This window comes from Struthio camelus, chromosome Z, assembly GCF_040807025.1.
Source record: "Struthio camelus isolate bStrCam1 chromosome Z, bStrCam1.hap1, whole genome shotgun sequence".
In the NCBI taxonomy this organism is placed as follows: Eukaryota; Metazoa; Chordata; class Aves; order Struthioniformes; family Struthionidae; genus Struthio; species Struthio camelus.
This window is the reverse complement of record NC_090982.1, coordinates 55,702,658-55,728,844: the sequence shown is the minus strand read 5'-3', so window position 1 is coordinate 55,728,844 and position 26,187 is coordinate 55,702,658. Positions and strand designations below refer to the sequence as shown.

Genomic DNA, 26,187 nt, shown 5'->3' with positions numbered 1-26,187 from the left:
AGCAGAAAGTTCAGGTCAGATCTGCCCAAGATGCAATTAGCAAAAGAGTACAAAGAACGTATAAAGGGAAACCACCATTCTCCTCCTCTGAAAAGAAGGGGCAAAAAACGTGGACAGAATACATACACTGGCTTCAGTCATGCACAGTGCAGCGATTAACTCAAACACTGTTTTGTCTTAATCATCTGGATAGCCTCAATTTTTTTGGTTTAAATAATCAGCAGTAAATTTGTAAGATTCAGCTTAACTGCGAGTACTACATGTTAGGCACAGAGCACAAAGTCCATTTCCAGTACAAGTTCACTTTTAAATAAGACTACTCCAATACCAGTTTTAACAAATGTGTTAGCAGCTCTGACAGAACAATGATGAGCATTTGTTTGCCTTTCCAGCAAACTATTCTTGACTTAATTATTAGGATGTATGTTGATTCTTCAGATTTTGTTCCACCCCCCAAAAAAAGTTTGTCTATCTGATTAATAGTCAATATTTTCCATGTACTCTAGTTTTCATCTGCTGAGAAAAGCAAGACAGCTTTCAGATATTGCTTAGGATGCAATGTGTGAAATTAGCTAGAAGAATAATCCATGAAGAAAGAATCTGTGGCATTGATTCTCATGTCATTTGTATTAAATAAGGTGGGAAGGATAACTGTGAGGATTTATTATGATGTTATAATTCGCTGTTAGAAGTGAACTGAGAAAGATTTGCAAAAGAGCAGAGTATTTTATTATTAGGATGTTTCAATACAGTCCATTCAGTGGCCAGTAATAACTACCACCTGGCAATTATCTGCTACCCTGAGCCAGCTATATTGACAGTGTCAGCTGAATTTAAATCAACAGTTAGTCATGTCACAGACCCATCAATGATGGTAATAATTGATAATTAGTGCTACTTTGCAGAGTGCTATCAAAGATGTATGGCAGGCTTAGAGCTGTGCAGAAAATTAAGAAGGGCTGCTGTGCTTTTTGGATGCAGCCAAGGATCAGAACTGTTTTTGCCAGACTTCAGGGAGCCAAAAGTGCACCAAAAATCCAGATAAAATTAAGTATTTCAAATTTAAGCAGTAGTCTACCTGTTCTTTCCAATAACCGTGATGACAATGATGATGTCAACAAGAAAATCACAACTTCTCATCACAGTTGAGTGTGATTACTTTAAAAAGTGTTCTGCCATGTATGCTTTATACTTTTAATATGAAAGTATGGCTGCTGTATCCATAACTATATTTTTAAGATATAGAAGATACATGGCATTAGTGAAACTATATCCTATGGGGAAACAAAAGAAAATATACTAAAAAAAGGGGGAAGTTTGAAGCCTGAGAATATCATCTAATAAAGCCCAGACATGAATAATGGTGTTTAAAATCATTAGTATCCTTGATCCAAATAAAACAAAGATTGAGCTAATTCAGGTGCTGCACAAATAGACACTTTCTAGCTCTACTTAGGAAAGGATAGACTCCAAGAGAAAAAGAAATCTCAGCTTACACAAAGGAATTAACAGTATATTCCCGTCAGGTTTGATAGCAGACAAAAATCTATATGGTACATCAAAAAATTACATGGGACCGTTAACTACTCCATGTTAATCATTTATTACATATTGCCAAGAAATAACTACTTTCTTTTGCTAATTGAAATATAAATAACAGGTCATGCAGCATTCCCTCTGCTTCTCAGATAAAACTTTTTAAAACTCTACTAAATAGACTCAATCTATTGTTGATATAGAATATCAATATCAAAATATAGTATTTGCAAAAGCAACCCATCAGGAAGTCCATCCACAGAGCTGTAAAAGAGGGATGTCTAGAGCAGCTATCATCTGAAACAAGTGGCTGTGTCATAAATAACATATGGACAACTGGACAAGCATGTGTAGTGATGTGCAACTGCCCGTCCTTTCTAGTATGTGCAGTACCATGAGTTTTGAAAAGCATGCTCTAGCCACAGCACATTGCATTTGCAAGCTCTTTGCATGCATGAAAGGGAAGCTGAGATTTCCAGGCCATCTTGCAGCCATCTTTAGCTGACCATGCAAACATGGCCTTTGAGGTCTCCTGTCATCACAGTAGCGTAGAGCAATATTGTTAAGCTGCCGATCACATCTTTCCTACATCAAAACAAGGGGAAGCAAGTGAATTTAAGAGCAAACATCTCTGATGCTGATCCTCTTGAATTGTCTTCCACAAGTGCAGCATCAATTCTAGTGTGTGCTACAAAACATTGAAAAACAGGGAAAAGTTTATCTTAAAAATCAACAGCTAAGTGGTATAAAATATATTATGAATTAGCCCATAGTAGCTCTTCTTTGAGATGATTAGCCTGAAAAGTCCATCATCTAACTATAGCAAATTTGGTGAAAAGCAAGTCAAGATTAATCAGTCTCATTTAACAGAACTATAAATGTTTCCTACAATCATATCAGGATAGCAGTTGGCCATATTGCCAAAAGGAGTCTTGTAAATGGAAAAACTCATAAATAAATAGATAAGCCTTTTGGTTGGTATGCTTCTTGCTTAGAAGAGAATATGATTTTTTAATCAGGTTAAAGAAAAGTTCAATAATGTTTTCAGGCACTGAAATGAAATTGAGACTAGAGGCAGAAAAAAGGACTGATTACCTATTTGACCATGTGAATCAATCTAATGAATGGGGTAGGTTGAAATTTTCACCGAGGATTGCCAGCGATCATACTTTCTGATCCCAGTTGAAGGCTCCATGCAGTAAGGAAGTACAGCTATCTCCATTTCACAGAAGAGGAACTCATGCGCAAAGACGATTTTAAATGAGCTCTGGCCAAATCCCAAGAGACCAAGCTCAACACCTTTCCACTATCATCCTAATTCATGTGGAAAGGAAACGTGGATAAAGGTGAAAAAGAGCTGCAGTGGAGGGTGGGTTTTTTTTTCTTTTTGTATTTAAAAATAGGCGCCCCTGTATATTACGGTACCATTTCTCAAAGAACACTTGCTCTGCAGCACAGGTATAGGCAGAGAGGCCAGCCGTCTCCAGCACAGCGCTGTGAGCAAAGGTAGCCACCCTAGTTTTCAATGCAAAGCAGTTCAAACACTAGGTAGAGGATATTGTTAAAATGTTCAATATGTTCAGCATTAGTTTGGTTACCTAGGCATGGCACTTTAGAAACATCCTGTCTCATCAGGCCTCAAACTATTTTTTTTTTTTTTTTGCCCTTAATACTATTCCATCTCCACGTCTCTCAGGAGCAGAGAATGAAAGACCTATCAATGGTTGTTTCTTCTTCACAGGAATGATATCCCTTCCTCTATCTGCAAGCCCTAAATTATCTTCCTATTTTGTGTCTGTGCTTTCACATGCACTTTTTCTTTTAAATAAAAAAATCAATGTTAAAATAATTTTGTATGTCTTAAGAAATTCACCAAGAATTTTTTTCTGAAATTGAGAAGTGAGCCTAGGGGAGTGATTAGATCCATTCCCCAAAAAGCCTCCACAGTTTTTACAATCAATCAAAAAATAAGCGTTGACACTCCAAAATATGAAGAAATATGGTTACTTTAGCTGCCAGCAATTGTACCAAAAGGACAACACAAAGAACAAAAATTATCACATTTTTAATCATTCTCAGATGAAACAGACTTACAGTCCCAGAACTGTAATCCTGCATAAAAGGGAACTGGATTAACATGGAGTAACATGTAAAAACAAAAACAAAAACAGGGACACATGCATTATTCCTACCCCCATAGTACTCCACCTTAATATTTTATCTTTTTTTTTTTTGGTAAAGTTGGCTTTAAAGTGCCATGGCACCTAAAAACACACACTGTAGCATATGAAGAAAAAAATCTCAACGCTCTTTCTGCTTTCACAACTGATAGTTCTCGTGCCGTTTGATTATGATGAACTCACACTGGGAGAAGAGCTGTCAATACCATGAAAATAAATGCTATTAAAATATAGGATAGCACCCAGCTTAGACACACATCAGCTGTTCAGATCAGTCAGCTGATGCACTATACCTGGTGTCATCGTCTCATAGGATTTTAGTGGGTGTTATTGTCCAGTAGGCCCAGTTTTCTCCTGAGGGAAAAATGGCTTGAAGTACTGTTTTGAGTGGGACTGTTCTCCCCAGATGTGGGCTTCTGGGGGTGCTCAGAGAGCCCTTCCGTGTACAGAGTGGATTGCTGAAGAAAGAACAGGGAAGAAAGATTGGCAAGTTATGCCTAGGGAATGAAAAAAGGTATGACCCTTGGAGCTTTTTTCCTTTTTGTTAGGATCTCAGAGGGACTCAAAGGTGCCTCTCTACCATAGCTTCCATTTAAGCTCTCAAAAAATCTGTTCGGATCATTTCAAGAAGCAAAATGAAAAATGCCTTCTGATCACATCTAATAAACTTATGTCCATGTAAAAGGGTTACTTTCCTGGATAACAGCCTTAAATGATGCAGGGACAGTCAGAGTGCAATAGAAGAGAAACAGTTCACAATTCTGTGCCACTTTGGAGTCACTTAAAATAAATACCAGTAGCCTTGAAAAGGCTTTGCTGGCAGCAGAGTATCTGAATATAAAACTGAAAAACCATTTGAAAACTCAGAGAGGAAATGTGGTCCAATTGGATCGATAATTTGGAGCATAGGACCCAGCCATTGTGACCACACAACAGAAATAATTGCAATCACTGCTAAAAAGAGTAACATATCTCAACACAGCTGAGATCAGGCTAATGATTCACTTTGTTTTAAATGTGAATTATTGAAAGCAGGAATCAAAGTTCAAGGATGAAATTACCCTCAAAACAAATTAATCTATTTTAAAAGTTTTGGGAAAAAAGATCCCAAGTTGTACAGTACTGAAAAAACCTGAAGAATATAACTCCAAGCTTCCAAACTTAATCTGATGATACATCTGAATACTGATAACCTGGGCACAGATCCATCTCCAGAAAGAGATATGCCTGCTATGATTATCTCTCTGGTAGCTGTCAAACAAAGAGATGTCATTCTGTCTACAGTTAAACAACAACAGATGGAATAGACCCTCAGCCAAGGTAAGTAGTATCACGCTAGTGCTTTCAAATGGAGCCTTACCATGGTTTGTACCAGTTGAAGATCTGCTCCAGGACTCTATTCGAAGGCTAAGGTTAATATCTCATCTCTAATATAAACTGAGATTACTGCAGAAGAAGCTATGTCTTGAATGCAGTCTTATGTTAGTGGTATCATTATGGCGTACACCTTTATCAGTTGGGCTATTCATTTCCTTTAGAGGACACAAGTATAAACTCTCTCAATTTTCTGAGTTCATGAACTGTAGTATCCTGCAAAAACATCAGATTCTTGGGATAAAAGGAGTCCCATCTTACCTGATTTTATGCATTGTACCCGACTAGCTACCTAAACTGCTTCTACAGCCTCCACTGGTGAAACTTTTAGAGAGCAATGCATTTAGTTGTAAGGTGGACGTCTAAAACGGGTCAAATGATTCAAGCCCCCTGCATATGGACATCTCCCTCTATTGAGCATAAAGGCATATAAACAACTTGCACAGATGAAGATATCTATTCTGTAGTTGTTTACAGATAGGTGAGATGAATTCTAGATGTTTTACCCAACCCTTATGTAGCTATAACACTGAGAAGTAATGGAGAAAGTAACCCAGTCACAATTTTGCTAAATCACAGTTGTCTCTATTACTGTAACATTATAGATAAATTAGGGATCCAAAATGATGAGAAATATGGGTTCTGCAGTTTATATGAGTGTTATGAGGCTATTTTATATCCAAATTATTACAAGCGATCCACCAAGAACAGATGTGAATCCTGCATACACATTTGCACATAAAAAATCCCTTAGAAAATATAAAAGAATAGAAAGAATGCTTCCCATTCCCAATCTTCATTCCAAAACTTCAGTTAGGCTAAGAATACTTGATATTTTGACCCACAAGCTTAATGTTTTGGATAGAATACAATAGGTAAGGGAATTATTTTCTATTATCTCAAGTGATTTCATCTTGAAATTATCTTAATTCATTGATATTTATTAGGAAATGTAATACAGTTTGTAGGACAGTTTTGACATGTATTTGATGAGTGCTCCTGAATTTTTTTTTTTTTTTTTTTTTTTTTAAGATGGGTACTGGAAATGTATATTCATGGATATTGCAGATGGAAAATACCTATTGGATCAGCCATTCCGTCCTTCTGTCAGTACACGCTTGTTCCCCACAGAACATTTCCTGGTCTTTTGTCCAGTCTAATTTCAAAGTCCATTTGGGTGTATGAATTATGCTATTATGAGCAAGTATGTTATTAAAATGTGTGATGTATTTCGGCTGTGTAATTTTTAGCCAAAGAGCTCTTTTTATTACCAAATGTGGGCAACAAAAGATTACTTCTTTTGTTTACTCTTGGTTTGGAAGGGACCACCCAAAAACCCACTTAACAACATACCCACATCAAATGGTATGTATACTCTGAAGCAACTACAGTGGGGCTAAGCCTCATGCAGAGATAGCCAAATAGGCCTTACAAGTCAGTAAAAAATATTAGCTATGGCATACTGAAGTTCAAGGCCACTCGCAAAATGCAGTTAGAAAGCTTTATAAACACCCAGATGGTGAAGTTCACTCTGAGCCCCATACTGCTGCAGGTGCTGTTAGTTTAAAACTAATTCCAGCATCTGTAAATAAGATGCAGTGACTCTAATGTAGACTACTTGCAAAGGGATACATCACTTGACAGAAAAATGGTATTATAAGGGAGACAAGGGCATTAAAAAAGAAAAAGAAATGAGGTAGTAAGAAAGTGGAGCTTTTTAAAAATCCGTTCATACCAGCTCATCTTTCTGAGATCACTTGGATGCTGATATAGTAAATAAGCACTTTCCTGTACACCAGAACTTTGATTGATTTCTATTGATCCTATATGAGGCCAGTAAATGCTTGGAAAGAGAAGGAAAGGGCTTTTATTGTAGAGAGTAACCTAAATGCAACTCTCCAGATTTCAATGGGTGATCCTTCTTTCTTATATGGCCCCATTACTCTAATATCCAAGTAACTTGCAGCCCCACTTCAAAATACGGTTACGGTAAGTAAATACTGCAAGCTATCCCATCTTCATTTTACAGACTGAAACCTTGGATACAGAGGAACATAATCATAATTCACCACCCTGCCCTGACACAGAATTCCCAAACTCCAGTTCTTGATATTATGAAAAGTAGATTCAGTGCATAGAATAGGATTCACAGCAATCAACACAAAATACTAAATGGAGAAGCGTTTCTTAAATTGTGCCTCTCTCCTACCTAAAGACATTTATGAGTTGGGTATTGCTGTAAGGCTAATATTCAGGCCTGCAAACCTGGGACTAGACTAAGACACCTAAGGCAACCAGGAATGCTTATAGAAGCAGCAAAGGGCATGGTAGGGTGGTTGCAGATAAATGAGCACACTTAACTAGAAACTGGGAGATGCAGTTTCCAGGCCTTTCTATATGTGAAGGATTCAAATCCGTATCTCAGAATTTCCAGGACAACATCTTAATCACCACAGTGTGAGACTAAGGGAGGAAGGTATCCCTTGTTAAAAATCATAGTACAAGACCCATCAGAGCTGAGAGCAGATAAAACAATGTTTGGCCAGAACATAGCAAGAAAAGTGTGCTGTCCTGGGAGGGAGGAGTTGAAGGTTCTGCTACATGAATCAGGAATGGACACAGCCCTAATACGAATACAGGAATGGACTGTTCTCCAAGCTCACCTCAGAGAGGATAGACAGAAAAGCCTCCAAAAGTAGGCCAGATCTAGCAGAAGTTATAATCCCGCAGTCTAAATCAACCACGACCCATCAGGCCACGCCTGGCATAGGGCTGTTCCCTCTGACAATGTCCTGTCTCCCCACAACTTCAGGAAAGGGCTCTAAGACCTTCCTACCCCCCACCTAAAACTCCAATCTCGGATGTTTTGTTGGGAATGTAAAGTTTGTCAGCACCTTGCTTCTGGGACAGTTTCCCCATATTGCATTAGTTATTGGATAAAACATGTAAACATTTTCTGTAGAAGCAAAAAGCAGAAGCAAGAACATTAGCTTCTAACTCGTAGGCTACAGTCATGTGTGTCTTCTTGCATGTGTGAACTCTCCTCCTGTGAACCTTGATTCTCTTTTCTGCACAATAACACAGCTTCCACAGCAGGGATGGCAGTTACCCTCTCCTCTTATCCCAGGGAGCCCAGAGTAAGAGGTAGGAACTGTAAGTCATAAATTCCACATACTAAAAAGAGCCTACAAGCCCTTTCTCCCACTTCTCAGCGCATTATATCCATTGGGAGGATATACAAGAGTTGGATGACAGCACTTTCTCCTTCCAAGCTTGAAAAAAATGTGTTGCCATAACTACCCCGCTTTGCGCTGAACTCAACTGTTTGCACATGCCAGGCAAGCTCAGAGGACACCTAACAGACTAGGATCTTCAGGGATACATCTGATTTGTCATTTCTAAATAGGCTCCAAAAGAGGCTACTTTTATTCTAAGCCCAACGGAGAAGAGTAGTATCTCTGAACGTATTTTAAAAGATCTTTATCTATCTTTCATTTTCTAGCCAAAACTATGGCATCCATGTCCTTCCAGGCACCTAAGCAAAGCTGAGTTTTCATGGAGCATGCCCTTGAACACAGACACCTAAATTAAGCTTCAGTTGCATTTCAAGTTCCTAACTGCTTTTTTGGATCTCAGCCAGGCTAAGAGACTTGCCTAGGGTCACACAGGAAGCCTATGGCAGAAAAAGAAATGGATCTGGAGTCTCTTAAGTCTAAGGCTAGTACCCATAGCACTGGAACATCTTTTCTCTCTCTGCTATTCCTAGCAAACTTAAAATGAGACAAAAGGCCAGGAAAAAACAAATGATGAGAAAGAACATGTTGTGGAATGAATTCACTTCATCTGTAGGACTCTATACATGATCTGTACATACATTTATCCATCTATTACTTTTTTACCCTTAGCAGATGATTGCAGAAATGCCAAATCCAGCTATTTATAAAATAGTGAAACAGTTGAGTGTTCTCTAATGTACCGCTTGCAAATGCAAGCGATATAGACTGACCAGCTCATAACCATCTTGGCAAGGATTCACACACCTGTTAGGATTTTAATTCATCAAAGACAGACATATTTATACTTATGTCTATGGCTATGTGCTTATTGAAGAAAGGATGTTAAAACAATACTAGTGCTTTAAGAGCAGCCAGGAAAGTCAGAGTTAAGGTTTGTTACTCTTGTCCTTAGTTCACCCATGTTACGAACAGCTCTGGTATATGCATAGAAACAGTGCATGAACAACGAATAGCTGATTTGTGAAAGAAAAGAATCTGAGGCAAAGACCAAGAATCAAACTCAGCTGGAAAAAAAAACAGTTGCTTTCACATGGTTCTGAAGCGGCTGTATTGAAGTCAACCAACCTTTAGCGAATGTCAGAAAAAGCCTGAATTGTACCTGCTATTGTCTAGACTACAGTATGTTCAAATTTGTCATGTTTCGTTTTTACTTTGATTAATGAAGGAGATTATAACAGGCTTTCCCATTTTAAGACTGTTAATACTCATGCAGTCTTATAAAGGCCCCCAAGGATCTCGGGGAGTGTACAGGCACTCCTACTGATTCTCTGCTGCTTTCCGTAGACTCAGTGCAATTTCAGTAGAACTCTTTCCTTCAGACCCATTACAGACGTAAGTGATACACTCCCATTATCAGCAGATCAGTGAAGTGATAGATAGTAATGACTCCTTAGGAGGCAGAGTTTATATCAACCTGCAGTGGAGTGTTTTATAGAGCAGTTATAAATTCCATAAGAAATGCTGACAGACTCTTGACTAAAACCGTATCTAACAGTACCACCATTCCACAGTGAAAATAAAAGGTTAGCTACCGTACTGCCCTCAATCCACCGTAGAACTCTCACTGAGGGTAATGGGAGCTGCGCACATAGATGAAGGACAGTCTCAGAAAGTTCATAAATAAATCCTTTTAAATTGGTTTTTGCCCCCCAAACATACTGCTTTTGTAATCAGTGACAAAATTCCAACAGTCTCCTTATTTGGTAAAAGGATTAGGTTCCAGCTGGGTCATATTTACCCCCAATATAAACTCATTAAAGCCTATTAAAGTCTCATAAATGGGAAATAGAGGTAATTTTAAATTACTCTATTTTCAGTTCTTGTCCTGTGCCTTGTCTAAACTTTCAGCATCTTCTAAAGCTAATCCTGATATGACATCTATCCCCATCCTTGACTTTTCATGATCATGTTTGTTACCATCCTTAATCTTCCGAGTTAACATCTTACCATCTCACTAAAAAGAGTCAACCACCCACAGCATGATTTTGTTCAGGATATTCTGTCTCATGTTATCATTACGATCATACTCCCCACTTCTAAAACAATTGCAAAACAGAAAGACTTCATTAAAGAATATTCACCCCCTGTCCTGCCATGCAAAAATTTTCTGCATTCTCATTGCACAACCCAGGCCTTACATGCAAAGTACACCCCTTGCCATCACCACCCCAAGACGCAGCAGTTCCATACAGCGCAATGTGGTTGAACACAACTAATTTAGCGTCTCAGTACTAAATTCCAATTTTTGAAATGAAGATAATAGCACTTCTTGCACCATCAGGGACTGAGGAAAAGGGACGAATCAGAATAAGTACTTAACAACAGAATACTACTAACATGGAAAAGTATTTTAGAAGCATCAGACAATATTCTAAAATGCAGATATACTTCTAACTTAATTAAAAAGGCATTAGTCATGTTTTGGGATGTGCTTGATTTTCTTTCACTGAAAGAGTTAAATATTTATCATCATTCCATCTAATAAGTTTCTGAACCATGCAATTAATTGCTTCAGATATATTGTTCTAATATTCATTACTTGTATTTTATAACTGAATCTACAAGACAAAATAGCATCACTTATGACAAGTAAACAGATAGCACTTATTGTAATAGCATCTTGGCAGCTTTTTAAATTAAAAGGTTTATTAAAGGTACAATTATTAGCTGACAAAACTTTAATTTTATAAACATAATACAATGGGAGCAAGAATGACTCCTACTGCTGAGATTTCTTTATTTCCATTCAAGTCTTCCATTTTCAGTTACTTATCCTAAGAAGTAAAAATTGAGATAGTTATAAAGGTAATTTACTTCCTGGAAATCCTGTGCAAACCCAGTACAGTAATTCTTGATCAGGACGCTGAAAACTATACACTTCTCTTCTAACAAAAATATTTCAGTAACATTTGACTAGCTGCACAACCTAAACATTGGAGCTGAAACTCTGACAGGAAAATAATCTTTACTGATATTTATCTAAGTGATACAGTAAAAGCTGATTGTAAGACCATCAAGCTAGAATCATTGAAAATTAGACTTTGCTTATGTACCAAAACACTGTGAATCAGACTTTAGTTCTAAATAAAAGGTATGTGGGTAACTAAAGTGTAACTAAACTCTAAAGCAAAAGTTAACAGAGCCTGGTCATTTCTAAGAGAAATATTTTTCCAGATAACATTTTCTCTGCACAGTTAAGCAGGTCAAAAATGCACTTGTAAACTTCATTTTTGTTGTCCCAGTGATATATTCCATATGCATCCGTGTATAGTTTATATAACATTTATGTGCATTCAGCTTTTACAAACATGCTCCGATATAGATCTAAAACTTGCATTAACATATATATATCTCTCTCTCAACATCTTTGGGAAAGATGAAAATACCACCTAGTAAAATATTTTACCTACAAAAGACATTATTAGAGTAAGTCTAACACATTAAGGAAAACTAATACTGTGCCAGCATCCACAAAATACAAGTACTACATGCTACATGTACCCAAGTTCTAATTAGATGCTTAACCAGCCACCAGTTCTATTTCAGTTATTAAGAAGACAGACCAGAAAAAATAAGTGGACAGTGATTTCTGTACACTTTCTACGCTGCATCCCTTATTTTACTGTTACATTTACATTACTTCACTCCTCTTCCACAAACTCAGTTTCTAGTGTTGTGCACAAAAAGTGTATGTGTCATACTGAGATTTCTGAATTTCCTTGAGTTTTGTTTAACTTTTGTTCTAGGTCCCATGGCAAATCTCAATTGTAAAGCAAGGTTTGGTTGTCTTTAAATTTCCAACACACAAAAAAAGCACACACTACAAAGAGAACAAATAAAAATTGCAAACATCTCTGCTATCATAAAGAATTGGCTCCCTTTTTGTCCCAATCCCTTTACTTTCATTATAGGTCTCATTCTGGTTTAGCTCACTGCCAAAGGACTAGTTTATGGCAACTTTAAAATGGTTTATATTGGCTTGAGGGAGACTTGCCCAGTCAGGGTTTAGCCAGAAATGGTTTATGTTGACATGACTCAGGTCCGGGCACTCATTTCCCTTCATTTTCTTTCCAGTGTACCACACTTCTCAAATGTGATGACATATATTCTTGCCTAGAGGCAAGAATTTCACCATAGAAACTTTTAACAATACTTCTGCTTTTACTTTGATTATAAAATTCAATTTCTTGTTGGGAGAGGGTAGATGCTGACCACCAGAAGGTGTGTTACAGAATAAGCTTAAAGCCTAACACTTTATACAAACTCATATATATACTGTATCTACAGAAACTCTGTATACACAATCCACTGTAATGTACAGAAAGTGTTTATTTTAAGAAGTAGTATTTTGTACTCAAAAAGAATGTTCCACTGAACATCCGAGTCTAACAATATTGGATTAACAAGCAATATTAGGGTAAAAAATTTAAAAGGTATGAACATTTCAGATAATCAAAAGGCTCCACACCATTAACAGCAATACAACTATACCAGAAAACAAGAGAAATCCCTCTCTCAGCTCTGAAACCAAGCAATGAAAAGGAATCCAGGTCCTCCAACAGAGGAACAGATAAGCATATGCCTTGATTTAGAGGTAAGCAATTGAGGCAACATTAATGAGAAGTCTGTAAGGCATATTTCTACAATCAAGGAAATGGGATCTGAAGGGCTGCGGGTCCCAGAATATGGAAGTATCTCTGGCTGTTATACATGAGTAAAACTGAGGTGTTTCCTTGTATATTAAGGAACTGACCATGATACTACTAACAAGCTTGAAACATCAGCTTGAATAAGGAGCCTTTCACTATTAACCACTATCTCCTATTTATGTATTTAATACTAGCAGAAATCATTAGAGTAATTCTCCATAGTTCTTTAATATGCCATCTCCCTGACACCAACTAAGTATTAAACCCTAAAAGGAAGGAAGAAGAGGAAGTCTCACACACATTTGTGTGTTATTTTTCCAATTCAGAACTCTGCTCTGGTCATTGCTCAATTTCCTGCAGAAAATAAGTAGTTCTTCACAAGAGCTCTACACAATCATTCCCCAGTTGCTCTGAAAAGTTGACCAATCTCAGCTAGTTCTAGACTCAGAAAGCAACAGAAATGGCTTAGAGAAATTTTTACTTGCTTTTCACTCCTAAATCACACTAAGAAATGTTGGAGCACTCAATTTACATATGTGATACAAAATGACTTTACACCACAGAAACATCTGAAAACTCAAAATGAAGAGGGAACAGGACCTTTTTTAAACATTCACTTTGTTCTGAAAGCCTAGTCTCCCTCCCAAAAAAGCAGCTTTTGATTATCTTTATTCCATTTCTCATGAAACATCAATTTAAGACAGATTCAGCTGGTCCATAAAATGCACTGACGGCTTTTGCTTCCATCCAGCCCATTAATTTTGATAGTAAAGAAAAACAAGTACGTCTGGCTGTTATGGACACTGGCATATGACTCAGTGTAGCCAAAGGTGGCTTTAGAAGATTGCAGCCTTCCCATTAGCACTGCCTGGCAAAAGGTACACTCCAGGTTGCATGCACCAGCCAGAGGCTGAGCAGGCTTGCCACCCAAGTATTGTACTGCATGCAGCCCTTTGTGCAAACGGCTCACTGAAATCTGTTTGTACTTACAGGACCTGAAACAATAGTTCTCCTATAGACCTCAATGAGATGCAGATCACACTAACTCAATTGCCAATGACACTATTTGAGATTTCACCTTCAGTCACCTACTGTTGACTAAAGCACACAAGACAGAAGCAAGCTCTTAGGAAGATCTGCACAATCATTCATAAGCCATGTCTTGCACACAGAGCTCCACAGTTTTTGCCACAACTTTTGCTATCTATTTTTTGTTTTCTTCAACCTGCTCAACTAATATCAGAGGGTAGAGAGTGATATCTCTGAGTTGGTGTATCTTGCTCAGGTGTTCAGTAAAACATCTTTTCATCATGCTTATAAACCTAGTTCACAACTCAAATTAGCCTGTAGCCTATAACAGCAGAAGTTGAGTCCTGAACAAGACTGTTCTGTGTTCTGCTCTCAAAGGGATTCGCCTTATTCAGTCTACCCATAGCACAATGAATTTAGTTTTGTTTCTATACATAATAAACACCAGCTTTCTATATGTGAAGAAGCACGTTCAATATGCTGCTTAACAGTATTTACTTAAAAGTAAAACAATATTCAGCATTTACCGTAAATATATGACGACCCATTCATCCTTTATTTACAGAGCCTCCTTCCTAAACATATCTGAAGACAAATGATATTTTCGCCAAAGTCTAAAGTACTGCCAATTTTCACAGTGTATATCCTTGACACTTCCCATTAGCAGTTGCGGCCATAGTAGAAATGCTTATCTTATTCACAGGGCCACAGATGAAAATGACACATACAGATCTTTAGAGGAGATTATGCTAGGCCAAAACAGAAGAAAATTTGAGAGAATGAGATGATTCACATTGGCTACAATGGCCTTTGATACAAGTTTCTCTTGATATTTTTTCCTGTTTGATATGTCAGGGAGGAGTAGAAGAGAAGGTGCTAACCGTCATGACAGAAGGCACCACCACCATTTGTGAAAATCCAGATCTCCTCACACCTTGAGGTGGTCATGGCATTCTACTGAAGGCTAAGTAAGGAAGCCCATAATGTCTGGATTTTATACAGTAACATGCACTGGCTGTAGAATATAATGGGTTACAAAAACAATGGTAACTTCATCCTTTAGACTATGAAATAATTTGAAGGAAAAGAAAAATTCAAACTCAAATATTTTATGGAACAGAAGGTTGGTCATTTTGCAATCCCAAGAAGTTAAATCCTATTTATAGCAACAGCGAAATCAAATAGTGCGTGATCACTCTGAGGTTTGCAACATTTGACAAATTGTAATTTTGTTCTTCACAAACTCCTAAACACTTCCTGCTAAGTGACAACAAGCATCAGCAAGTTTCCACAAACCTTCTGCAGCTTCTTTATCTCACTATAAAGAACAGATGCCGTTTTGGGGCTGCTGTGAGCTCTTCTGTTCTTTGTGTAATATGCACATCACATGAAAACGTGATAGCCAAGGCCTTCTCAAATGCTTTTTTCCTTAGCATGCAGGAAGCAAACAGCTGGTTCAAAAGGCTAGAATCCTCTGTCAGTCATGGCAAAACATGAACCACAGGCAATTTTATGGCAAAAATGACAAAATTTTCAGCTAGATACAATCATATTAGTAACAATTAATGTGGCTGTTAAAATATACAAAGATGCTACCACAGTGCTTTCTAGTAAGTTTATGAAAATGAATATATATCTCTCTCCTTTAACATAATGAAAGTAGCAAAAGCATGCAAGTCAAATAGAGTTCATACTCCCCCAAATGATCCTTTTCAGGTTATCAGGGTGCTTTTAAATTTTTCAGCAGAGATCTTACAAAACAAGGAGCCCAATAAACTGCAAATTTCAGGATGGTAGGGATATATAATGTTAAGTCACAACAAACATCACCTACACACCAGAACAGTGTTAAGAAAACCATTGAATTTCAAATGCTTTGCCAGTACACACTTTCCTTTCATCCCCATTCCTTCCCTTTCATGGCCCCTTCATCATGAGGATTAAAAAAAAGACAAACTGAAAAAGGCTCACTAACTGCACAGACAAATGGCTAAAGACATTCTTTTTAAAGAAGAAAAAGAACTTGGATTTAGATAGTAAGGGCATTCCTGATGGACGGACACAGAAAGCAAAAGGGTATCCATCTTAGCAGGCGCATAACACAAGAGGTGGTACAAGAAGAAAAACTTACAAGAAAAAACAAATCACTTTTCAGTGAGGAGATAGAAAATTAGCAAGGCCAGAGATAAACAAATTAGAGCAAATACATGGGGAGTTACAAATAAAAAAACACATGTTAACAGAAATATATATGAGATAACAATGTCCACTTACCTCACTGTTAGCGGTCAGACAGTTGCATCATTATATACCTGTAGAGAAGGTGGAAAGCAGAGACATTAAAAGTATACAGTGTCTTTCCTGCAGTTACCTTATGATGTTGTATTTTCCATCCCCGAGTAGTCTTGGCCTCAGTTTTACCCTAATATGAGTTCACTGGAAAATGTTGAATCACTGACACCAAAACATTATGTAGGACAGAATGCATCTGTTTCAGCAACAACAGGTTTTTTGCTCAGAAGGACTATACTATAAGAGAATAACTAAGAGCTCAGTGACAAGATCATTCTCCTGGAGGTAGGAGACCCAGGTTTAGGCTCTCTCTTCCCCTAGAGTTAGAGCAAAGATTGAAGCTTCAACCTTTCCCCAGTCAAACCCTCAAGGCTATCCATTACTCTTGATAGAACATTTTCAATCTCAACTATTAAAGCAGCTCTATTTTGTATAAATTGTATTAAGTATTCATTGAATTGTGGGCTTCAACACCAGGGGTTAGTGTCCAAATCATCCAGCTATTTTGGGAAGGCATGAGGCAGGGCAGATCATGGAAGGAATCATACATTACAGATCAAAAGCTTTTAAGAACTGTGTTCCTCAAGCTCCAGACTCCATCACTGCTGCCCTCACCTCTGCGAGCCCTGACATCTTTGCCAACCTCCACTCCTCAGTTAGGTTACAATTGTTTCACCAGTGGAGTTGGTTGAAATGTCTTTGGCAAGCCCCTCTGTCACTGTTTATTAGGAGACTGCTAAGGGGCTCAGATTAAACCAGATAAGGCATAAAACAGTTTAGAAGTAATAAAATAGTATGGAATGAGAAAACTATTTCCTGGCCAAGTCTAATCCTAAGGATATATTAAAATAATCCACTTATAGTTCTGCGCTGTACAAAGTTAAATCAAAAAAAAAGGAAAAAAGAAAAAAGAAACTGTTGAGTGCGTAAGTTAGCTGGGTGTTTACCTCTGTACGCAGTTTCCTTTTTAAAGCAGAGAAATAATGCCAAAGTATCTGTAAAGAAAAGTTAACAGAAAGTAAGAATAAGGGTCCTAGTTTTGACAAAGCATAATTAAAAAAGTAAAATACTAATATCTGAAGTTTAAAATTATATAGAAAAGCTTCACTTCCAAACAACATGGAGGGTTTTTTTGCTCTTTTGCAACCTGCATTTAAAAATGCCTTTTGCTTTCACCACAATAATGGTTATAGCGATACATATGTTCATGCAATAAGATAAATAGTTCAGTTAACAAGAACAGCCCTAGACAAATGAGAAAGAGGAGAGCTCAGTCCACTGAAGTACAGCCATTCATGCTTGACTTCACTGTACTTCTTCCACATTGATTGCTCATTTTGACATAGCTGTTTATATGAGCTATCCTCTTAGTCCTGCATTCATTCACCCATCCTCCGTGTGTAGCATTCACTGCACAAATGCCAGGTCAAAATCCTAAACAAAGTGCTAGACAATGATTAGATAATTAAATGCTTCACTTTGCTCACTAGTTACACAATTCAGGCTAAACAGAAGAGAGCAGAAGGGTAAAGGAGGAGAAGATTTATCAAGTGAGTGAGGTAGGGGATTGTAAAAACCTCCTCCTACAAATAGGATTGATCCCTTTCCTTCTTCTCCCTATTCCCCCTTAGGATCAGCTGGATACAGTACTATTCTGCAGAATATGACAAAAGTTGACCATGCAACACTAGTCCTAAACTCTCCTGCATCTTTCACCAGCTCTAAAAGGGCTTGGAAGGCCAACTCACTACACAAGCCACCAGGTATGCTGTAATTTGCTGACGGTATATGCCAGCACCAAACCTCACCAGTATCTTCTGAGCTAACAGGAATGAGCCAAAGGGTTGTGTCTGCAGAGAGGTGTTTCAGAAAAGTTTATTTCTGAAGACAGCTGGAGAGAATTCTAGTGTATATATCATACCTTATCAGGGTTGCACCAAAGGTTAAAAATATCCGTCATTTTATAATCCATTTCAAGTTCATATTCTCCTTTCTAATACCAGGAAACATCCCATTGCATAAAAAGCAGTGAAAAAAAAAAATTTGGTCCTGTTTTCTTTCGTACTTTTCACTTTCCAGTAATTCTTTTTATGCTTTCATATTTTAAAAGGACTAATTTCTTGTACAACCCAATTCTATTTCTCATATAAAGAAGTTTGTGAGTAAACTAAGAATAAACAACATATGACGGTTTTCTAAGATTATAAGACATGGGGCCTGGTTCCAAAACCCTCATGTAAGCAAAACCTTTGAGGTTATGGGATTGTGTATTCAAGGTCTACACAATCAAATTCAAAGCAATAGTTTTAACATTAATTCTTCCCTCTGCAACAAACATGTCACTATTTTCCCTACTACTTATGAGGCACTGCCACTAATGATAACCTTTTCCCTCCCTCCCCCTTCATTCTCTGCTCTTCCAACTAATTCCAACACAGCAGAGTTGAGACTATACAAACCTATGTGCTGGTAATGATACTTATGAGCCATCTAAACCTACATAAAACCAAGAACAAACTTGTGTCTGCCTCTCTTGTTAACAAATCCTCTGATCTGTCTTAGTTAGCCAGTGATTTGAAAAGCAAAATCTAGTTTGAAAAGGGAAATATCAAAAACTACTCCTACTATTATTCAATAGATCCTTCTCAATTTTCTGTCTTTTGATGGAATTGGTGTATATGACAAACAATGACAGTACTTTCAACAGATGCATGCGAAAAGTAAATCTGATCTCTGACATTCGGGTCATCTCAGTAGTGAGCAGTATAGGAATTTACCGATAGCTTTCCTGAGAACTTTGTGCCTTGAATTTCAATTTTGAAATATATGAAAATAAGCAAACTAGAAGTGTCATGTGAGAATATGAACATTTGTATGCCACAGAAAGTGATTAGTACAATGATTCTGAGCTTTGCCTGCCAACACTGCACACTGACCATTCTCACTATTAATGAAGGAAAAAGGGTGTTTACATCAAGAAGTAAAGTGTGATAGATATATGAACTATGAAAAGCAGAACAAATTTTTTAATCTTTGGAACAAAGAGTAATTTTTTTCTGCTGTATTTTTGCTTGAATTGACACATTAAGGAAAACCATATGATTCAGATTAGTTCTTCTGAAAATCTCAGGGATCAGGAATGTTCTTTTTCTCTCTTAATCACTTTACTTAGTCCCCAAATTAAGTGCAATTCAAACCTTTCTATCTATATGCATTCACAATCAAAACTTCCCATTAGTGCTATTTGTAACTAAAAAATGTGTGCCTGTTGACAGAAGAGCAAATTACATGAATGAATCTGCAAACTTCAAGAAAAAAAAAAATATCATAACAGCCACCCATCTGATACTGATTTTATCAGCTTTCCACCCAAATTTTTTTTTCAGCCTTCTTTTCTCATGGTATGTCACAAGCTGGAACCTGGACACTTTGCTCTGAAGAAAAGGCTTTTTATGTGTGTACTCAAAGGAATAATATACACAAAATAGTTTAGCAACATCATATACAAAAGTGCTAATAGAACAGATACTGCAAATCATTCGAGAAATGCAAGCACATTTTGAGGTTCACAAAAAATGAGCATGGTAAACCACTAATGACGGGATAATTTCAGAGGTCTTACTCAAGGTCAGGGTAACATTAAGGAGACTACTACAATTATTACTCAGCTCTCAGGATTTCAGTCATGATATCTTTTAAGAGTGAGTTAGTGTCAACAAATCAAACTTATCACTATCATATAGTGACTGACACCATAATATCTGATCTCAGAGAAACACGGATGACTTGCAGGCATTCATTTCGTTTTGGGGATTGTGAAGTGCAAGAGCCAAACTCCATGTTCGTTAGTAAAGTTCATCATTTGCACTGCACACAGAATCTGCATATCGCCTTGCTGAATTGAAAAAAGCTTTTTTCTTCAAGATGTGTTCTCCGCGACTTCTAACTAGGTGACACAGGGATCATATGGACTGAATTCTTAGCTAGACAGAGAACTCAACATCTGGAAACAAAGAGCAAGAGAGGTCTTGATCTGATCTGAGTATACATACCTATAAATACGTTTTTCTCTTTAATTCTGTCCATTTTTACATTTTTAAAGGCACTGTCTGCAGATGTCTTCAATTTATTTTTATCATATCTTAGCTTTTGTAAAGAGCAACATTAAAGTAACTGGCAAATACCAAGACATTACATCCCAACAGATGTAATAATCAGTAAAATTAGTGCACTATTTCACCTGGGCAGTGTCCTGCACCAAAGTTCTCTAGAATATTCAAAGGGTAACAAAGATTTACTTCCACCACTCTGCAAAAATGGTGTTGAAGGAATCATTTTAATACTTTAGCAGGGAAAAATATTTTGCTTATGGGATTGCAAGAGGTGGGGGGGGGTATCTGGTTTGTGTTTTCTAACCCTTAGTGTCCTCAGATAGCTGTAGTTCCTGTTTCTCTTGCTTCCATCCTGGTGCTTTTCTGTTTTTCACTCCCACAAGCTTGTTTGTAATCCACAGTGGTCTGCTCTAGCTTACTTCCCTCTTCAGCTCTGGAATCTGATACCACATCACCCCCCCCCCCCCCAAACACACAACACACACACACTTTATTTGAGGAAAAGGAGGAAACTCAAGTTCTCATCTCCAGTACAACTGACGAAAGAAGCGTAAGACTCACATGATCTCTACCAGAAGAAACAGAACTGTGAAAAGGCCTCTTAAAAACAGGCATCTCTCTCACATGCGCTGACTACTCAGTATTTGTAAATGACCCTCGCTTCCTAGCAACAATGCATCCTGGCAGTCAATGAAAATTTCTTTTCCCTGTATTGTTCAATACAAATTTGTAATCACAGAATCGTTTAGGTTGGAAGGGACCTCTGGAGATCATCTAGTCCAACCTCCCTGTTCAAGCAGGGTCACCTAGAGCATATTGCCCAGGATCACATCCAGACGGCTTTTGAATATCTCCAGCGAAGGAGACTCCACCACCTCTCTGGGCAACCTGTTCCAATGCTCTGTCACCCTCACAGGAAAGAAGTTTTTTCTCAGGTTCAGATGGAACTTCCTGTGGTTCAGTTTGTGCCCGTTGCCTCTTGTCCTGTTGCTGGGCACCACGGAGAAGAGGCTGGCCTCATCCTCTTGACACTCCCCCTTCAGATACTTGTACACGTTGATGAGATCCCCTCTCAATCTTCTCTTCTCCAGGCTGAACAGGCCCAGCTCTTGCAGTCTTTCTTCATAGGAGAGGTGCTCCAGCCCTCTAATCATCTTGGTAGCCCTCCGCTGGACTCTCTCCAGTAGTGCCATGTCTCTCTTGTACTGGGGAGCCCAGAACTGGACACAGTACTCCAGGTGAGGCCTCACCAGGGCTGAGTAGAGGGGCAGGATCACCTCCCTCGTCCTGCTGGCAACACTCTGCCTAATGCACCCCAGGAGACCATTGGCCTTCTTGGCCACAAGGGCACACTGCTGGCTCATGTTTAACTTGTTGTCCACCAGCACTCCCAGGTCCTTCTCGGCAGAGCTGCTTTCCAACAGGTCAACCCCCAGCCTGTACTGGTGCATGGGATTATTCCTGCCTAGGTGCAGGACCTTGCACTTTGTTGAACTTCATGAGGTTCCTCTCCGCCCACCTCTCCAGCCTGTCCAGGTCCCTCTGAATGGCAGCACAGTCTTCTGGTGTGTTAGCCTCTCCCCCCAGTTTAGTATCATCAGCAAACTTGCTGAGGGTGCACTCTGTCCCTTCCTCCAGGTCATTGATGAATATATTGAACAAGACTGGGCCCAGGACTGACCCCTGGGGGTCACCACTAGCCACAGGCCTCCAACTTGACTCTGCGCCATTCACCACAACCCTCTGAGCTCGGCCATCCAGCCAGTTCTCAAGCCACCTCACCGTCCACTCATCTAGCCCACACTTCCTGAGCTTACCTAGGAGGATGTGATGGGAGACAGTGTCAAAAGCCTTGCTGAAGTCCAGAAAGACAACATCCACTGCTCTGCCCTCATCTACCCAGCCAGTCATTCCGTCATAGAAGGCTATCAGATTGGTCAAGCATGATTTCCCTTTGGTGAATCCATGCTGACTACTCCTGATCACCTTCTTGTCCTCCAGATGCTTAGTGATGACCTTCAGGAGGAGCTGTTCCATCACCTTTCCAGGGATGGAGGTGAGGCTGACAGGCCTGTAGTTTCCTGGCTCCTCCTTCTTGCCCTTTTTGAAGACTGGCGTGACATTGGCTTTCTTCCAGTCCTCAGGCACCTCTCCTGATTGCCATGACCTTTCAAAGATGATGGAGAGTGGCCTAGCGATAACATCCGCCAGCTCCCTCAGCACCTCAAAGGATGTTGCTTATTCTTTGTAATAAAATATAGGTTAGAGGTAGGACAAAGTAGATCAAGATTTAGAGAAAGGGAGGTTCTCCCTGATTACAGACAAAACACTAAGGTTTGGTAAAGTTTCATGTGGACTTCATTACTCCTTAAAATTTACTACAAACTAACTGTCACTCATGACACACCACAGTCAAAGACGAGTGACACCTATTAAATTGCCAGACTCTTCTCTTCAGAAAGTCCTGTTTTCAGTTGCAAATTCTTGGCCCTTCTGAAACCTATGCCCAGGTTTAAGCTGGCTCTAGGCACAGCCAAAAAATTTGCAAAGGTATAGTCTTAAACATAACTCCATGTTTATGCAATGAAAAAAAAAAATCACCTTAGTCATTCCAAACTCCAATTCCAAGCAAAGAGATTCAACTTTGATTCTTACTAAGGTACAGAAGACCTCTCGAGACTACTTCTCCCCAAACCCTGCACGTTAAAGACTCAGACCAGGAAAGCACAGATGAGAAATTCTTTTCATGGCACCCCAAGTAATTTGGAGTCAAAGTCACCATCTGTCTCCCACTTGAAGGTGGTGGTGAACAGGAGGGAGGAAGAGACAGAGATGGAAGCATTGAAGGTGGAAGGGAGAAGAGGTCTAACAACAAGCACAGACCTATGCAAATATGGATAATGGCAAAACAAGCAATTCTTTTTTCAATATTTGCAACCCAGTGCATCACAGGAGACCAATTCTGAAAGTGTCTTATTGCTCAAATGATGGATTTATCAGCATGTTTATGGGCTGCAAAGAAGCCAACCTGCAGTACAGAGGGGCGCAAGGGGGCAAAAAGAAGAGATTTGAAGTAGTGGAGAACCAGCATGAAGGCCAACCACATGCATTCTGTGCCATCAGCCCTTCACATGTGGCTGTAACTGCTCAAAGAAAATATACAGAAGAAAGGAAGTTAAGTAAAGCCACACAAAAAAGTTAGTTCACCTAAGATCTGGCATGGAGAATAAAACTGGTTTTGAGGAAGAAGACAGATCAACTGTCTGGGTAGCAGGTGCCATTGGAGGAGCCAATGCTCTGACCACAAGCTACACATCAATGAAAATCAGGTCATAAGCATCCCAAACTGGGTGATCCCAAACCCAATGAGTATCTCTGACTTTAATTTCCCTGACTTCATATCAAAGTTAATTGAAATTTTTTTTTTTTTATATTCTATAATAAGTATAATAAAAAGCTTAAGGATGTTAACTTAATGCTTTACTGCTAGCTTCCTCTCATTTGGACAATAATTTAAGCATCTATGCTCCATTGAAAAACATGCTCAGATATAACAGGATGGATATCAAGATAAAAATAACTCCACATTTGACTTTTAGATCTACCCCAAACTACAACTTAACACAAAGCCTACAAGGAAGAAACCTGTTTTATGGAACACATGAATCAATATTAAGGTTTATAGCATTTTAGAAGTCAATTACAGAAAACTCTACATTAAACTCCAGGTTACTGCAGATTTACTCAAAGCATTGAGTTATTATTCAATGGCTACATCAAGCAAATACTTGAAGAGCAGTACCAGATCTGTAGTGAAACCATTGGTCCTGAGGACTTGATGCGCACTTGCTATGGGTTTCATGATAGGTGACTTTGAACTCTTTTGGCCACTGCCAAAGCAAAATGGACGTTCTGAGGAGAGGAAGAAAAATCACGTACCACTATGCAACTGAAGCAGAAGAGCAAACTCATGCACTACTGACAATTCTACCCCCCCTTTTTCTTTAAGGCACTGGGCCACACACATTGGACAGCTTTCCAAGTTACAACTTCTAACTGAAAGTGCTGTGACAGCGGCAGCAAGTTGTTCAAACATTTATTAAATCACTTCACAACAAATAGTAACACGTGAAGTGCTATCTTCACTTTTCGTAGCAGTCTCATTCTAAGAGAGAAAACACTAGCTAAATGATTTTTTCTAAAAAATTTTGAGATATCAATTTAGTTAATATCTACAAATATAAAATGCTGTAGTGTTTCACTGGCAACTCTTTTACTTTGTAAAAATATCAGGATACTATACTTTCATAAATGCAAATTCTGGAAAGAGAACTCTCATTGAGGGACTATCAGTATTTCATAAGTGAAGCAGTGTACACATTCTCTAGTCTATTGAGCACAGAGGAAAAAAATCACAAATTGGAAGTATATGACCATTAAATTCTCAGGGGGCTCAGATTTCATAAACTCCAGATTAATGTATTTTATTAATTTGGGTGAAGTAGGACTAAGTTTGTTCAATTTATTTTACAAAAATAAAGTGGAAGAAATAGCAATATTCTTATTTCTTGCTCTCGTAGAAGTTAAGTAGCCACCTCTGAGGCTTTTTTCCTCCATTGTCTTCACTTTGCTAAAAGTTTGACAAGATAATTTTCTTCCCAGTTAAATTCCTGCTCTTACTCTCCCAAATCCCCACCTACCACGAGAAAGACCTCTCTGCAAACAAGAACACAGGGAAAAAACATACATAGGTACTCTTCATAATGCATTAACTAAAATGCCATTTATTTCAGTCAAAAAGTTACTGAAAAAGTATTACCGTCAATTCCTAATATCTGCCATAGAAAATTTGTTTTGTGTGTCCAGTGATTTTTTTTTTTACGTTTTATAACCACTCCTCACAGGAAAAGTCAGTAACACGATGAAAAATTCCCTTTTTCTTTACTGTATAGATAGCCCCAAGTACAGAAGAACTAGTACATGAAGATATTTTTGTGCAGCGGCAAGTTTTAACAAGCTGCTACTTATTTGGTGTAGAACAGAAGCAGACAAACTATTTATTTTCTAAACTGGGAGTCGATAAACTCCACTGACTTGCGTTTACCACTGACTTTACCACCAAGCAGTGATATTAGATTATCAGAGAATGAGGCAGCTTGTCCAAAGGGAAGAGCATGTTTTACAGAGGAAAATGTGCACTTCAGGGGGAAGCAGGGGCAAATAGAAAGTCTAGAAAGATTTCACTTGGCCCGTGTCCATTCCCCTCCTTCCTCTTCCCTCTCTCTTTTTTGGCAATGGTATGAAGCATGCGACATTTATTTCGAGCTATTGAACAGGTGGACAGGAGACAAATGTATCCGGTGCCTCTGACTGCATTGCACTCCATGCATTTTCTTTTCTCAGAGGCTGGACAGGAGCTACTACCCTCTTCTACCCAGTCTCTCCCTTCCTTTTTGCAAGGACGTGTCAAACTGAAGGGGGAAAGGCGGTTGCCACAATAGCCGTATCAGCACGATGGACAAGGCTGAACAGCTTCTTCTGAGGGAACTCAGGGCAAGGCCAAGGCAAACATTAGGCCAGGATGTAAAGAGCTGGGATGCTGGGGGCTGGGGAAAAGAAAAGGTAATGCCCCATGGGATGTCTGCTGAAATGGGAAAGAAAAGAAGGCAGAAGGGATGTGGTCCTTAGTACACAGGTAAGAAAAGGAAGGGCTGAGTAG

At 38.6% G+C, this 26,187-nt stretch overlaps 1 protein-coding gene across 1 annotated transcript in view; it reads right to left on the bottom strand.

Moving 5' to 3' along the window:
- The window catches only part of LOC138060871 (myocyte-specific enhancer factor 2C), a 566,075-nt gene that overhangs the window by 504,819 nt on the left and 35,069 nt on the right, over nt 1-26,187 (bottom strand). Inside the window, exons 2-3 of the mRNA XM_068926650.1 lie at nt 17,304-17,351; nt 16,339-16,376 (exon numbers count right to left, since the gene is read on the bottom strand). The gene's annotated coding sequence lies outside the window, so the exon portion shown is untranslated. The remainder of the gene's footprint in view (nt 1-16,338; nt 16,377-17,303; nt 17,352-26,187) is intronic.